The 17,649-nt window shown below is 41.4% G+C and overlaps 1 long non-coding RNA gene across 2 annotated transcripts; it reads right to left on the bottom strand.

Annotated features, from left to right (window-relative positions):
• Positions 1 to 347: 347 nt before the first annotated feature.
• Positions 348 to 10,625, bottom strand: LOC309380348. Of its 2 annotated transcripts, none has more exons than XR_014172845.1 (4): positions 10,286 to 10,625; positions 4,175 to 4,221; positions 3,072 to 3,226; positions 348 to 594 (listed from the first exon to the last, which is right to left on the bottom strand). It is a non-coding gene; the product is annotated as an uncharacterized lncRNA (long non-coding RNA). The 2 variants fall into 2 exon arrangements; XR_014172846.1 differs by having other exon boundaries at positions 348 to 578; positions 3,061 to 3,136; positions 10,286 to 10,624.
• Positions 10,626 to 17,649: the final 7,024 nt, after the last annotated feature.

Below are 17,649 nucleotides of genomic sequence, written 5' to 3'. Positions count from 1 at the left end.
GCATGTGCCCATCCCCCCCCCCACCATCTGCCCTGCCATTGAGGCCCAGTGTAGAAAAGCTGAAATCCTGAACAGAAACCATTTCTTCCTGTCCCGTTCCATTAGAAAAGTAAATAAATGACACAAAGCTGTTTATTTTCACAAGACCTCCAGTCCATTCTGTTGTGCAAACGTGTTTGGATAACGCTGATGAGCTGTCTACAGGACTGACCCACTTTTCATCCTCCAGAAGTGGATAAATTAATATTGTGGGGTTTATAAAGGATAAAGTGCCAGAGAAACCCAATTGCTATTTTAAACATATAAAATTGCAAAAATTAGCAAATGATGACAATGGAAGCAATAACTCTGAATTGCAGCAAAACATTTTATATTTAGTCTCTTACTTTGGGGGGGGGGACTCAGTTTGGTTAAACAAGTATCATTTTGATTTGGATTGAAAACTAGCTTGATATATTATAAGTGAGAAAAATCATGACTTAAAAATAACAACCCAAACTTTGTAGCCTTCCTTCATTGGCTTAATAACATCATCTCAGGGCCATATTCAATCTATTTGAAGGTCTTATTTTTTCCCCCTCCTGGAAGCAAATCCTGCTGGGAGTCAACAGAGACAACTTCCACTTAAATGCATTGATGCCTGAGTTAAACATCTTAAAGCATCCATGGTACAACAGTTTTCATCTATAGTTTAACTATTTTTAGCAAAGTTTACCCAATTATGAGTGGAGAATTATTCTGCATTTTGAAAGCCTTGGGCAAAATATTTTATAGAGTGCTATTACTTTTGTGAGGTTTGTTGAGTAGAAAAGGAGTACAATCTAATAATTTACTTTCTTACTGAAACTCGGGCAATGCAAATGAGAGTAGGATTTTTGTCAGATTTGAGAGTCTCAAAGGACACCCTGTTTCCTTTTTATGTATTGCCCCCATTACACCCAGTTGGCATCCTGTTCATGCTATCAGTTTTAATCAATACATATATGGTATGCTAAAAACAAACAAACATTGTAGTTGGTGGGTGCAAGGAGATTTTCATAGCAGCAGCAAGAAACAGATAAAATGTAATCCATGGAAATTTAGGGATATCTAAATCCATTGAAGTGGGACGTGGGTGGCGCTGTGGGTTAAACCACAGAACCTAGGGCTTGCCCAATCAGAAGGTCAGCGGTTCGAATCCCCGTCGCGGGGTGAGCTCCCGTTGCTTGGTCCCTGCTCCTAGCAGTTCAAAAGCACGTCAAAGTGCAAGTAGATAAATAGGTACTGCTCTGGTGGGGAGGTAAACAGCATTTCTGTGCACTGCTCTGGTTCGGCAGAAGTGGCTTTGTCATGCTGGCCACATAACTCAGAAGCTGTACGCCAGCTCCCTCGGCCAATAAAGCGAGATGAGCGCCGCAACCCTGGAGTCGGCCACAACTGGACCTAATGGTCAGGGGTCCCTTTGCCTTTACCTAAATCCATTGAAATATGTGGGACCTGTGTGGTTATTTCCATATTACTTCACTGAGACTTTTCAAGCACACTTACCTTTCTCCAGATTGCATCCACAGTATGTAAATCTTCAACAATATTTAGTTAAAAGCAACCTCAACTGAAATCACTGGGGCCTATTTCCAAGTAGGCATGTTCAATTTAGGGTAGCAAAATACACAAGGTGGAGAGCAACAGGTTCAAAGAGGAGTGTTTTGCCTACACAAGCCTTTTAGGTGACTTCCAGATGTTCTGTTTATTGAGCATTCATCCTGATATGTTTGCAGGGAGGTTATATGAAATTGCATCAAGCAATTGTTACCCCCCTCCTTTTTACAATGCATTTGAAGGGGGGTAACAATTGCTTGATACAATTTCATATAACCTCCCTGCCAACAAATCAGGATGAATGCTCAATAAACAGAACATCTGGAAGGGGAGGGGGTTTGTTGGGAAAGAGCACCAGAATAACTTTTATTACACAAACTGAATTTGCTAGCATGTGATGGAATCCCACCTGAAAACAGCATCAGTTACTAGGTCTACCAGTTGAAAAATGGCAGGAAAAAAGGTAAGGTTAAGCACTTAATTTCCAGTCTCTTCACTGTTCACTGTCCTTGCCTATGAAAGTTTACACCCCAATAATTTGTTACAGCCAGTTTAGATGAAATATTAATTGTGCGAGTGCCATCAATGTGTGTGTTTTTTGTTCTGTTAAATAATGGTATCCCTTTTCTTGCCATGGCCCAAACAAAAATGTTCTCTCTAAAGCTGCTATTTGCATTTCAAGGGAATTTCCCACTGGTGTTAAGACAGAATTTTCGTTGATGGTATTCTCTCTCCATCCCAACATTGGAAAGGCTTCCTCTTAGCTACTATGTAGCTCAGGGGTCCCCAAACTAAGGACCACGGACCGGATAAGGCCCGAGGGACTCATATATCCAGCCCACGGCAACCCCCGCTGCCGCCGCCCTCTCTTACCGGCACTGAACTGCACGGCTGCCCACTTCTGGGTCGGAAGAGCACCAGAAATAGCCTGTGCTATTTCTGGTGAACATCCAGGTTGAAGGAGGCCCGTGCACATGCGCACAAGCTATTTCTGGTGCTCCTCTGACCTGGAAGTGTGCTGGAAATAGCACTGGAGACACCGGCCGAAGGCACAGTAAGTTTGCTGACCCCTGATGTAGCTCAATGGTAGAGCATCTCCTTTGCTTGCAGAAGGTCCCAGGTTCAATCCCTGGCATCTCCAAGTAGGTTTGGGAAAGAACCCTGCATAAATCCCTGAAGAGCCAATGCCAATGCATGTAGATAGTGCTGCGTTAAATAGACCAGTGGTCTGATTCAGTTTAAGGCAGGTTCCAATGTACTTACATAACAAAAAAGTGTATATTAATTACACCCATGCAATTGAAGTTGCATGGTCCTAATGAGTCATAGAGTGTAGACCAATCAGAGATGATCATTCAGCCCTGTGCTATTGTATGTATGTATGCATGTATGTATGTATGTTTGTATGTATGTATGTATGTATGTATACTGCCTTTCATCTGAAGATGACAGGGTGGTTCACAACATAAAAACAAAAAATACGTAATAATGACTTTCTTTCAGGTACTCAGGTTCCAGGACAAATGAGCACCTTGGGTGACACTGACAGCCAAGACATCTGGAAGGCTCAAAGGAAAGGTCTGGTGCCTCCCTCACTGATGTTGCCAAAACCAGGAGAAAATTGCAGATCTGAGAATATTTATACCAGCTGATGATGCCAAAATGTTCTTTGTGTCAGATTAATACTTTTATCTCTAATATTAATATTACTATTATTATTTATTAAACATAGTAGTTGCTTTTTTCTATGACAACTCAAAGTGACTTACAATACAGTACAGCTAAGGTGAAGCTCACCAAAAACTTGTTTGCCCGCTTTCAGCAGAAGTCAGTTATGGACAGCACTGATTGGTCCTGTGACATCACAAAACCATCTCCCTTTCATTGCTGATGCAGTGCTATACTTAAAAAAAACCCTACTATTGTGCTTCTTAAGACAAAATACATGGACAAACATATATTTACTAATCTAAATCTACAGGCCAAACTTTAAAAATAAAATAGGTGAGGTGAGATGGGTGGAATGAGGAGTAAAACTGATGGTGAATGGATCAGAATGAGAATCTTTGGTGTATATGTCTACCTCTTTTGCAGAAAAGGCAAATGGAAGCCACTCAACAACAGCAGAAAAGAATGCGGATTATATCCAATGTTAACGCTACTCAGGGTAGACCCTTTGAAATTCACAGACATGACTAACTTAGATGCATTAATTTAAATTAATTTAAATTAAATACTTTCGTTAAGATTGGCACCTGAATGTTTGCACCTGAGTGTTTCCATAAATCCTTTTTTGAACAGTTGATCAGTTATTTAAACAGCACAGAAGCTGGTTTAAAAGCAGCATCTTTCTCAGACAGCACAAACTGCCAGAGTCCCAAAATGATGTCACCCTGCTTGGATTAGTCATTGCCTGCAGCAAGCTCAGAAGTGCCAACTGCTATTAAGAATATTGGGTTGACCCTCTTTTCCATCCTTATGCTAGCAAGATCATCATTGAAAACAATGGGAGTTCTGGGGGTGGGGGGGAGAACAGAAGGAATAGTCTCTTTATTTTAAATAACTGTCACTGTGGCTTCTATGAATAGCAGCTTACCTTTCACTTCTCAAGGCTAGCCATTGATAACTTCCAGGTGTTACAGTCTGCAGTGGCAAAAAAGAAAAAGAAAATAATTGAGTAACTGGGTACAGAGGCAGGAGATGGGGAGAATACATCAAATGTGCTGCCTTCCAGAAGTTATCAATGTACAACTCCAATCAGCCCCAGGCATCACGACCAATGGTCAGGGGTGGTGGGAGTTGTAGTCAAATAACATCTGGAGGGCACTACGTTGGCCATCCCTGTCATAGAGTCATCTGTCTGATACATACCAGTCAAACTTTCTCTTCCTGTACTTGCTACTTTTTATCCAACATGGGCCTTTCTTTTCCTGCCTGTGTTATTTAGATTGCAAGCAGGGTGCAGTACAGAGACTTGCAGAGTCCTGGTACTGAATAAATGTTTAAGAACAGAGCAAAACACGGATGGGGCAGGTACACCAGGCTAGAAAGCGATAAAGATGCTGTTTGTTTAAAGACACTGTTTTGTGCCTTAGGCGTGTTCCAGTCAAAAACCCATTGAATGTTGCTCGAATGACAAACATCACTGAAGTGAATGTGGCTGCAACAGGAGCAGGGCTTAGCAGCTGGAAATCAAAATGAAGGTGAATTCTAATGGTTATTTTTCACTGTAACATATTGCTGTCCCGGATGATACCAATATCAGATATCTTCCATCCATGTGTGTTGACCGAGACTAGTTGTCCCAAGGTAGAAGAAGATAAGCTGTAGCTGTCTGAATCTGCTGTTAGCTGCAAAACATGGGATTTTGCTTTTTAAAAGGAAAATGAGACATTTCTTCACTGTTTTTTTGGAGTAAAAAATGGGCAGGAGAAAACAATGAAAGAGCATGGTAATCAGGCCCCATTATATCATATAAAAGTTAGCAAACAAGAAAAGGGGGAAAGGTGTTTAAAAAACAGCAGCAGGAAAGCTAGAGCCGTTCACTGTGTATATTTGAAAGAGTTTCAGTGTATCTGGAAAGTAACAGAATTTCTATATCAAACAGCCTAGTTTTTGAAACTGATGCCTGAATATTTTCTGCTATAATAGCACCTGTGCAAGGCCTTTGCCTTGGGCAGGCTTAGCCACCCACCCCTTTGTGATCCGTTGTTGTAGCCCAAGGTCTCTTGAAACAAGGGGAATTGTGCAATGCAGATGGAAACAGGACTGAAGGTTTTCAGCTAGAAGCAAGAAAAAGGCAGGGTAGCTGGAGCATTTTGCAGCACAGCAGTTCATGTTTACAGAGACATGAATGTGAGCAACAGTTCAAGATTAAGGTCGGGACCACTCAGCAAGCTCACAACCTGTCCATTTTTCGAACACTATTATAACAGTTTTCCATAATTGCCTAAAACACATTTTTTGTTTGCCTTTTTTTTAAAGAATGGGGTAGCTTTTGCATTGTTTCCTGCAAACATGATCAGCTAGTTTTAAAAGAGGAAGAAAGGGGAAGTCATCCTTATCTCATTTACATGGATGTGAGTTTCTGTTCACCCCACCCGGGCCCACTTACTTGAAATTAAATTCTCAGGAGAAATGTACTCCTTTATATAAGAGGAAATAATTTCTGGACAATAGCAGGGAATATAACTAAGGCTCTTCCAGACATTTTCTAATGTGAAGAATATACATTCAATTACACAAGAAATGTCTCGTGTGTTATACTTTCTTTGCTTTTGTATGGGGATAGAGAGTGTTCTGTTCCATAGGCAAGGCGTATAATTTGCAAGGGTTTTGAGTTCTGACCAGTTTACAGTATGTTAGATTCAGACTGTATGATCTCAACAGGAGAGCACAGAAAGGGAACAGACACAGAGGATCAGAAGCAGTCAGGGAACATTAACTGCATACATGCATAATTATTACTACAGTGACCTGATGGAAATTCTGCAAGGATTTCAGAAATACTTCTCATAACCTTAACTCTAGCTGTGTGACTGCTCAGCTGTAATATGAGGTATATAAAGAATCAAATCCTTTTATTTTCTTGTGTGTTTGTGTGTGTGTGTAGCACACTTCCCACAACCAATATGAAAATTAAATACAAACAAATGACCATTTATTTATGCAGGAACATTACCATACCTTGACAAACTGTAAAGCTATATAAAATTTAACAGAACGTTTTTATATCAGCTGAAGCATAGAAGCTGCACGACCACAAAAGAATGCAATATTAAACTGTTTTGATTACTCCCTGTTCTGGTCTTTGTGTATATTTTAATTTGTCCTAATAGAAAAGTGTTTATTCACCAGGACTAAACATTCAGGCACTTCATGCATACCATAGTCTATGTATCATGGTGTATATTTTGACCAATTAAACAATTACATGACAATTTAGTGCTGCTGATGGATCAGATCAAAGCATTAAATGTGTGAAGTGTCTACAGATGCTAATATTAATAAATCACAATCCACTTGTTCATAGCTTTATGCTAGCCTGCCTCCACATAAGGTCAAACTAAAAAAGTTTTCTGACAAGTGCTGCATGTTTCCTTCTTTCTGTCTTGTTTCTGCGGCTGAATTTAGGCTAAGCTAAATGTTTAACAGAAGCAATGCAGAAAACCAAACAAAAAAGAAATCTACTAATTTAGCTTTAAAATAAAAGTTAAAGTGACAGAAGTGCCTTTAAATTGTGCAATAATCCTTCCAGTCCTTTTGCATCCCAAAAGACTACAAATGTGACCAGACACTGCAAAATGGCAAGTTGTTTATCAGTAGTCTGTGTTCCAAAGCGACACCTGTAAATTCCTTCTCTTTTTGCATCAGCAGAATTAAGATATCTATAAAAAACCCTCCAAGCCACTTTTCTGCATATTAATGCATAAATATGCATAGCAAAATGACCTGTCCCTCACCTTGGAGATGAGATACATTGCATCAGATTCTTCCCTGCCAATCTAGCTACTTTCTGTAGGATGTAGGAAATCTCTGCTTCATACCAACAGGGAATTATACCAGGGTGTTTGTTTTGTTGTTTTACAGTTAAAACATGGGCATTTAAGCATTTGCTATCTCTTAGGCATTCCACTCACTTCAAGGATGCAGTGAAACAACAGCAATTTTCTAATGAGTATAAGATGTACGTAAATGTGATTAGCTCCTCCCTACTGTAGCTTCTTGAAAGTTAATTGTTTCTTTTATACCCATAAATGACTTTGGGAACCGTCTCTCACACAGTGATTCTGCTGTACACACATACTATTACTTGAAAATAAAACAAATATATTATTTAATTGAAAATACTTCCATTTACAACAGATTTGTTTAGAATTAACATGCCAGCCTACAGTCACAAGGGTATATAAACACCCCAGGCAGTGGGGCAGCTAGGGCTGAGCCCCCGAGCCAAATTCCACAGCCCCCAGAACACTAGGTGCCCCCAAATAACCTTGTAGAGTGCAGTGCACAGGGCCCACCGCAACACCTGGATTAGCATTCTGGGGCCCACTGGGACTGATGCTGGTCACTGCAGCTTCCTTCCTTCCTTCTTAAGTTTTAAAAATATTTTATAAGGCAACCAGCCAGGCATGTACATGGTTACAGAGTCTTTAAATAGATTATCCCTTTTTAAAAGAACAAAATGGTGCTTATTCCTCAGCACATGTGCAGCAGAAGCAAACTCCATTTTATTCCAATAGTCATGATGGTGCTATGATTTAAGGAATGTAGGAGCAGTTGGATAGCATCGAATGGTGGCAAGAGGGGGAGAAGGGGAATGTTAATTGTGGGCTTTATAACTGGTCAGAAGTCATACATATGGCTATCTAAAGCCCCTACCTGATGAAAAACCATTATTGTATTGGCCTGAATATAAGCCACACTTTCCCCCCAAATTCCGACCGTGAGTGCGACTTATATTCGCGACCTTACTAAAATTATCCAGTATGAAGCCAGGAGTGCAGGGCAAACAGCACCAGGAACGTGACAAAGCGGCTCCTGCCTCGCTCATAGTCCCCCATCTGTGAGATATGAGACGTGCCAATTATTGGCAGTTTCCAAACACAATTGAATACATTTTTGTTTCAACAGCCTTTCCTAGCTGAATGAATGGGTTTCTGCCATGGATGTTTATTTTGTTTTTTAGACATATTTACGTTTGTGGTTATAAAAATGTTTTCATTGTATACTGCTTTGAGGTGTGGAAGGCTAATAATAATAATAATAATAATAATAATAATAATAATATACACATTTCATTGAGTGTGAGGCCAATTTAATTTAATAGGACTTCTGTCTAGACATGGATAGGGTTGTGCTGAAAGAAGTCTTGAAGAAACTATGTCAGTCTCTGATATTATCTGTAAAATGGGAATAGCAGTGACCTTCTTTATGATATCATTGTATGGACAAACAAAAGACAACAACAGATTACAAAATTGGGTATTTTGTTTTATAGCTAGAACCTGGTCCTAAGATTATAATCCAAGAGTTCCAGGTATCCTCTCTATTCTCCCAGTTTATATAATAAATAACTTCTTGAAGATCCAAAGTGGTGACTGGATTCTGTCATCAGAAAGATATGTGGGTGAGTAAGAATTTCTGTGTATCTTGTAAAACAGCTCGGCACTTGTACGTGCATGTGTAGAACTGCAAATGATTTTATGAGATTCTTGGGAATGTGTGCCTGCTTATCTAAGAGGGAAAAGTGAACTAAGAAGAAATATCTGTCTCCTGATTCAGCCTTGCCTGCCAAGCTTTAAATGTTTCTTTGTGTATGTTTTCTTTCTTTCTGAAGTGTATGCTGTCTCATCTCCTTCAGTAAAACTGTTAAGCATTGGAGCACACTTCCAAATAACTGTATCATGAAGAGGAACAGAAGAGGAGAATGTGTCCTGTACTGTGAACCAAATGTACAGGGCAGGGATGAGACCCAGCTCCCAATCAGCCCAAATGAGCAGGGCCAATGGTCAGGGATGATGGGAGTTGTAGTTCAAAACATTTGGAGGGCACTATGTTGGCTACCTCTGGTCTAAAATCTAGTAAAATATGCCCAAATAATACCTTCAAGGAATTCACTGGACATACCCACCCCAGGTTGATTATCCTGATAGCTGGACCAAGATCACCCAGTGATTCTGTTGCACAGCAGCAGAATACAGGAACAAGCGTAAGCCTGCCAAAATTGTGCACACAGCCCATTTGCAGTGCCTAATAAAACTGCACCAAAAAAGTAATATCCTGTAAAGCAAAACGTGTAGAGAGGGGGCTAAAGACCTAGTAAATACAGTGGTACCTCAGGTTACATACGCTTCAGATTACATACACTTCAGGTTACAGACTCTGCTAACCCAGAAATAGTGCTTCAGGTTAAGAACTTTGCTTCAGGATGAGAACAGAAATCTGGCTCCAGTGGCGCGACAGCAGCAGGAGGCCCCATTAGCTAAAGTGGTGCTTCAGGTTAAGAAGAGTTTCAGGTTAAGAACGGACCTCCGGAACGAATTAAGTACTTAACCCGAGGTACCACTGTAATTAAGAATTGAGAGGGGCAGAGGATCTTCTCAGGTGCTAAGGAGGTATGAGGCATGTTGTGAGTGATTATCCTCAAACATAGCGTGCAGGAAGGGGAGGTTTAAGCCTTCACTCACCAAACTTCATATCGGTGAAAATTGTTGTGGAGGTGTGTGTTGTGATTAGCAAAATCAATCCTCCTGGCAAACCGGAAAATATCCGGGGTCAGCAAACTTTTTCCACAGGGGGCTGGTCCACTGTCCCTCTGACCTTGTGGGGGGCCGGACTATATTTTTTTGGAAGAAATCCCCACCACCAACTCTCCCCTCCCTTCTCCACAGCACTGGATGAGCCCCGGTGGCTGCTTACCTGTGCCTTGCGAGCGGCAGGAGCTGGCTGGTGGAGGGACCTTGAGCGGCATGCTTAAAAAGGCGCTCAGTCAAGAAACCCAGCCCCCTTCCTCCACTAGGCAGGGCGGGGAGAAACCAGGAGGAGGCAGTGCCACAGGGTGTGTGGAAATGGTGCAGCCCAAATGATCAAAATCCCCACGCCGATCCAGGCAGCAATTCCTGGACCATCCGCGGGCTGGATCTGGAAAGCAATTGGGCCAGATCCGGCCCCCGGGCCTTAATTTGGCGACCTATGCCCTTACTCATATTTAGGACATTCCACAACTTTCCTCAGCAGAGTTTCTTTCTTTCTTTCTTTCTTTCTTTCTTTCTTTCTTTCTTTCTTTCTAGAAAAATAAGTGGCTCACATAAATGTAAACTAAGCTTTAGTAATAAAGAAAACAGTAACAAAATAACATAATGAGGGAAACTAAATACAACAGTGTGAGGCAAGTCTGAGGCAAGAAAAGAAGAAGAGACAGTTGGTCCCTCTTAACTGAAACTTAACGGAACACACTGAAGGGAGGGGCTGATTCCGGAGCGTAACAAACAAGCCCCGCCCACCAGATACCAAACATTCTGCTGATCAAATTAGGCCCCAGTGTTTTTCTTACAGGTTTAAGCTTTCACTCACCAACCTTCATATCGGTCAAAATCCCCCCAAATGGCAATTAGCATTGAGGGGGAAATTCCAACGGGTGCCCATGGGTTCTGTTTTGTAAGACACAGGTGGTACAGTGTAACCAAAGTGCTGTCCTGCATTCATCTCTGAAACTAAGCCTAAGAAAAGGAAATGGCCAAACTCCAGAGCAGTCAGAGATCAGAGCAATCTGGAAACACAGGGTCTATATAGGAGAAGCTGAAGGCAATCACAGAAAGAGCTATCAAGTGCAGGCTTGCTCTTGTAGCAGGGTGATGAGACAAAGACAGGGTCAAAAACAGCAAAGCAGTCCAAGAGCAGGCTGAATGCTTCTCAGCAAATTCTTTGCAGGGAGTTGAGGTAGGGTCAGCCCACTCATGAGGCAAGGTGAGGCAACTGCCTTGGGCACCAGGATCCACAAGGGCAGAAAAGTCGGCCTCCAAGGAAAACACTGCCTGCTACTGCTGCAACGACAGCGCCAGCTGCAGTGTACTGTACTCCATGGAGGCTAGATCTGCCACCTCCTTGGCAACCCCCGCCATACTGCCTCTACAGTGGTCTCTCCCAAAAAGGAGGAGCTGCTGGTCTCCTCTCCACCCACAAGGATGAAATGATGGGGGGGGTGTCCTCTGGGGTCTCCTGGGCACTGCACCCACTTGATGTAATTCAGGGTGGGCCTTTCTCCCACCCACAATAGCTTTTGATTCCCACTTCAACCATAAGGCAAGGTTGATTTGACCCCACCATCCTTGTTCCCAATATAGATATTTAGTCCCCCTTGTTCCTAATGTAGATCTTCGCTCACTCCTTCTTTCCACCATTTTGTGGTTTACCTCAGGTGCCAAAAGGTCTTGGTCCAGCCCTGGGTCCAGTCAGAGTGGGGAGGTGGCTCAAGAAGCTGGGTTGCTAAAGAGCTGCATTATTCCAGCAACTAAATCTTCAGTTGAGAGGTTATGTTGTCTGCACAGCTGCAGCAGGCTAGCTCATCCTTCAAGGTTCCCTGCTTCTGAGACATCCTTTTTTTTCCTGAGGAGGTCCCTAGTTCTGGTTCTTCTGATCTTAGAAGCATGTGTTCTCTTGATGGGTGGCTGCCTGTGCCTGCATCTTCTATTGCTCGGCATTTCCTGTGCCTGGGAGGTAGTTCAACCTTCTTTTATGCTACAGGCAAGGCAGCTGCTGCAGGTGAGTTAGAAACTTTGACATCACTTCTCTGAAGATGCTTGAGGTGTTTAGGGTAGAGCCAGAGTCAGGAGACCCATAACGTCTTCAGACTTCATCTGATGAGGAATTGGACTGTGTCAGGTATGACTGATATACAGATAGTGTCATTATATGGTTTACTCACTAGGTGGTATGGGGCTTAGTTTTAACTGCATAGAATGAGAGGGGTTTGCTGTGCGCTTCTCTTTAAAGAGAGGCAATAAACTTAGCTTCTAGCTACCTGTCTTGGTGTGTCCTCTAACTCTTCGATGGCACATACTCTTTCTGACACTTCTGTTATGTGTCTTTCTTAATCTGCTTTTCAAAGTTTAAGCAAAAACAGTTAACCTGGACAAACAGTAAATTGCTTACAATACATAGCACCTACCTTAAAATAGATAAAGCGAAAATAGAAAAAGTTTTGCCTGCTTTCCTTTTGGAAGCCATTGGTTTAATTTGAGTTTTGCCTAAGCTGGATGGCTCAGTTGGTTAGAGCATGATGCTGATAACACCAAGGTCACAGGTTTGATCCAGCAAAATATTCCTGCATTGCAGGGAGTTGGACTAGATGATCCTCAGGATCCCTTCCAACTCTATGATTCTATGATTATAGAGCAGCCTGCTTACCTTTCATACCTTCAGCAAGGATGGAATACTTGCTTGTAAATAAAAGGGAAAATATGAGATATTAAAACAGCATTTTGTATTAGAAAATATTAAAAAGCAATAATACTGTTACCATATATGAACTGTAATATTATCCTTCCAGAGCAAAATGATTTGTGATAAGGAACATAAGCACAAAGTAAAGGAACACTTTATATTCTAAATAGCATTAATACCGAGATGATGCAAGTAGTAAGGTTGTCTAATTTAATTTTGCTGACAGAAGATGTATAATGAGAATGTATGGAATATGGAGATTAAACCTATTGTCTTGTAAGCAAAGCTAATGCCTTAGAATTGCACAGCAGCAAACCTGTGATTTGATTGTGAACCTCTTTCTTCCATAAGCAACATTAATCTTGCATACTAGTGATGTTAATACTGCTTACCTTATAAAGAGACAAATATATTTTCTTTTCTATTAAAAATGTGAACAGGGGTTCTTTAAAAAACAGAATAGAGACTCGTCCATTCATCCCATTAAATAATTTACCCATTAAATAATTTGTGAGAGATGGCAAGATAAGTCTTCCTTCTAGGCCCTGTGCTTTTCTGGATATCTCCATTCCATCCTTTAACTCTGTTCTCCTCCCTGCCCATTCAGAATGATCTCCTGTTTCTGCTAGTCTGTTGCTAGGTGAATGAGGGACAGCAGAGACCATGGTGTCTTTATGATATATGGTTTATATACACACATATATAACCTGAGCCTATGATGGACTGGCTCACAGCATTAACACCCCAGGTCTTGCTTTTCCCATAGTCTCAGCCTTGGCTTCAAGCAGAAATCAAGCATGGGTCTCTCTCTCTCTGGATTCTGCAAACAGCCTGCTTCTAGTTCTAGCTCTGCTCTCTCTCTCTCTCCCTCTCCCTCTTTCTCTCTCTCTCACATACATGCACATGCAGACAGAGCATAGGAAAGGAAGTTGCTTTGTGCCAGAGGGAAAATGGGTGGCTCCTCTCCCTCACCTGGATGGTAGTGAGAAAATCAAAAGCCCCCCCCCCCACACACACAGAGGCTTTTGTTTTTCTCACTACCATCTAGCACCTCTGGCACAAAGCAACTTCCTTGTCTATACTAATAACCCATAGTTAGGGCCATTAACTCACCAAGAAACTTGCCTGGCTCCTTCAACAATGGAATCCCTCAAACTCTCAACAATATAAATGTAGGAGATTCATTGTGTAGATGTGGCCCTTTTGGATTTTTGCAGTACTTCATCATCCATCACTCTCATCTTCATGCTTACCCATTCCTCTATCATCCTGTTTCTATCCATGTATCTTTTCTCCTGACTGAAATATGTCTTATTCAATGTCCATGACTGTTATTACTCCATGTCTACTCCGTGTTACAATGATGACAGGTATGCTGTCTAGGACATTGCTGTTCAGATCCCTTACTTGAGGGAGTCAACATCATATCACCTGTGTGATTTGGAACTAGCCTGTAACCTGATGCAGTCAAGTGACTTCAAAATTCCTGCACTTCTCCATCTACGTATACCATTGTCTCCTGCCCTGTTTTCTAAAGCAGAGAATAGTCTGAAGGAACATGACGTGCTTCTACTGCTAAAACGAACCAGATCTAGTCCTACAAGCTCTCAGGATGGGAGTCTGCCTGTGAACCATAAATAAGGAACTTTCAGCTCCTCAGGGAAGAAAGTAAATAAATCATGACGCTTTCTCCAGTCTGATCATGCTATAGTTTCTTGCTCAAACGGCAAAATACATTTTGGGCCGCATCTAATATTAGTCATAACCAGAGTAGACCCACTGAAGTTAATAAACATGACAAACTTAATCTCAGTGGTTCTACTCTTGAGCAATCCTAAGGTGGATATGGCCCTTAAAGTTTGTTTATGTTATGTTGGCCTGTGCATGAGTGGGTATTTTATTATGTAAAGCTATCCTGCTGAAGAAATTGTAGTATATTTTCTTGCGTTCTTCTTCAGTCTCTGAAGTCCAGTCATGTGTTCCCTCCCTCCTATGTGGAGGTGGTGGTGATGAGGGAAAGAAATACTCCTTTTGTTTTTTCATGCTCACTTGGCAGAGGTTTTCCATTTCCTGCTCATCAGGTCTTTCACCAAAATGGTCAAAGGCTTTTCACACTTCATACAATTGTTAAATTAAAGAAAGAAAAAAGAAACGGCAGGCACATTTAGTGGGAACATTAAAGTAATCTTGCTGGTTGAATATCATATTTTAGGAAAGAAGTAAAAACATACATTTTGCATGAAATCAGAAACATGTGGTAATAAAAGAGAAGATGAAATGTACCCTGTTTAAATGTACATAGGAAAAGATCTGGTAACATTATGCAGAGTGAGGAAACAAATACTTGGTATATGGCTGAACAGTCTGTGGAAAGATCAAATGAGAGGCCCTGCATGGATCAAAGTGGCAGAAGGCATAGCCTAATCTATATCTAACACTCACCTCGGTTTAACAAACTGGCCATGATGTGATGCAGACTTATCTGAACTTCTAGGCCCTGCCATCTGTAAGAAGATACATACTGCAAATTATAAGTTATAAATATCAGGTTTTGGTGCCCCAGAGCATGCAAGCTTTCTTTAATTGGTTCTGCAAATTATAGAAGCTTTCTAACAATCTCTTCTGTTCATGATGCACATACAGTAATGCCCCAATGCAAGGGGAAAGACTAAAAAGAAATGGCCTAATATATGCATATCTCTCTCTCTCTCTCTCTCTCTCTCTCTCTCTCTCTCACACACACACACACACACACACACACACACACACACACACACGCACACACGCACGCGCACACACACACACACACACACACACACACAACTTCTCTCTGAACAGACACAGACCTTTTCCTCTAAAGCAGACAGTTGCATTGACAATGTGTTTGTCAAAAGTAACAGACATTGAGCTGGTGAAAAGTCTTGTAGTATGCAAATAATCATGCAACTGCAAGATACTGGAAATTGTAGGAGACGCTGGATAAAACAGGAAGTCACGAGGGATTGGCCTGTGAGAACAACAACAACAACAAAAATCAGCGTATGGCCAACTCTGGTGGTAAACAATGAGTATTTATACACAACATCTGAAAGCCAAGGGTAGGTAAGATTCTGTGGTGTGTTATCTTGGAACCAAGTTAAGGCATTTGTAACTTCATAAGAAAATGGTACTGACAGAAGGGTCTAAGGTCACTTCCAGATGACCTGTTTCTTAAGCAGCCATCTGGATCTGTTTGCTGTGCTATTATACAATATCACAGCATGCAGTTGTTATCCACCACTTTCCAGTGTATTTTCCTATCACTTTCTGTACCGCAAAACTCCACTTTAACTGTGCAACCTAAATTTGCCAGTATGCGAATGAATCTCACCTGCAAATAGCAAAAGTGAGAAAATGCCCCAAGGCTATTGTTTTTGCCGCTGTTTGATTTTGTACAACAGAAGAGAGATGCAGTTGTTGGCTGCAATGGAATAGTAAGGGATTTGAATTATTGGCTGAAGAAAAGCTAAACAGTTATGTAATTATGAACCAGTTCTGTGTAGTATTAGATAACAATGCCGGCTCCCTCTGCCAGTAAAGTGAGATGAGCACCGCAACCCCAGAGTCGTCCGTGACAGGACCTAATGGTCAGAGGTCCCTTTAACTTAAAATAGATAAATCTAATACAATGCTTCCATGAATTTCAAACTTGGGTGTAAATTCTCATACCTGAAAATAACTATGCCTTATATTTGGACCTTTTGTGTTTTGGGTATCTGCAAGGCAGACCCAAATAATTTCGACCATAGTGAAATAGGCTCCTGAGTAATGGCATGGGTTTTGGGACTTTGCTGATAAGTAGAAGCCCCTGTCAGACTCACAACACAGGGAGAAGTAGTGAGTTACTACAGACAAGGAGCTACAGGATGTAACAGACTGCAGTGAAATTTCTTTATGGTACAAAGTCTGATAATGAGTCTGCTTCAGAGAAGATAATACTACAGTACTGGTTGGTTGATTTATGTATTTAGACTCTTTCTATTCTGTGCTTCCTCAGCTCAAGGTGACTCACAATAACAGGGAATGTTAAGAACAACTTAATATGAGCATACAGTACTGTTACAAAAGTTGGGTGCCTGCCTCTCTCTCTGCCAAGCGGTGGCAAGAGCCCATGGGTCCCAGGCACACATACAGGGTCTGTGTCCCTGCATTTATTCAATCCTAGGGTTTAGGGTAGAGCTTTCCAAACTGTGTGAAGACACATTGTCAGCTGCAATGTGTAGATGTGTCGCAGGAACGCTCTCCACACTCCTCCTGCGGTTGGAAAGGGGTTAGTTTAACCTCCAGTTTGCTAGTAAAACTGAATTACTGTGTTGTGAAATGATGCATGTATAAAAAGTGTGTCACCAACATGAAAAGTTTGGAAAGCTCTGGTTTAGGGGGAGCCCCCCCCCAGAACTATCACAGTACAAATCCGCACAACAGCAAAACAACATATTCAGCACCTAAACACTTTGCAAACTAAGACTGTTTTGTATCAACTATGAAAAGCAGTAAGGGAAACAGCTCTGTACTTCCTGTGTCAGGGATTCCAATAATTATGATCTAGAGCCTTAGAAAACTAAGAATTGCTCTCTGAAGCTGATATTTCCACCAAAGTTAAGGTACTCTAGGGCTGCCTGGTTTAAACTTTTTGAAATATGGGAACCCTAAGGTACTCAGAGCAGGGCCTGACCTGCCAACTATAATAGCAACACAGAGTCCTAAAGATGAAATAAAAATGTATGTGTAGATATACACATATGTGGCTTAGCTTATTTCATATTCTTATTAAATGATTTATAGAGAAGTATTAAATATTTTGCATTCCACCTCATTTTTGGATACCGTTGTGGAAACTATTTTACAGCCACATCTGTTTGCCACATGCTTGCATTGCTGCACATCACCATAATGCCATGTGCCATGACAATGTGCAAGGAAAGCATTGGGGATACCTATGTCCTAATTGCTTATGTCTTAATAAGGTTACAGGTCTAAGTACAGGCCATGGGCGTAGCCAGGATTTTTGTTGGGGGGGGCAGATATTTTGTTACGGGGTCAGGCCTTTTGGGGGGAAGGGGAGAACCTCAGCTATGTATTTTT

The sequence above is a fragment of the Podarcis melisellensis genome, assembly GCF_964234715.1.
Source record: "Podarcis melisellensis genome assembly, chromosome: 11".
NCBI classification, from domain to species: domain Eukaryota; kingdom Metazoa; phylum Chordata; class Lepidosauria; order Squamata; family Lacertidae; genus Podarcis; species Podarcis melisellensis.
This window is presented reverse-complemented; position numbering and strand designations above follow the sequence as displayed.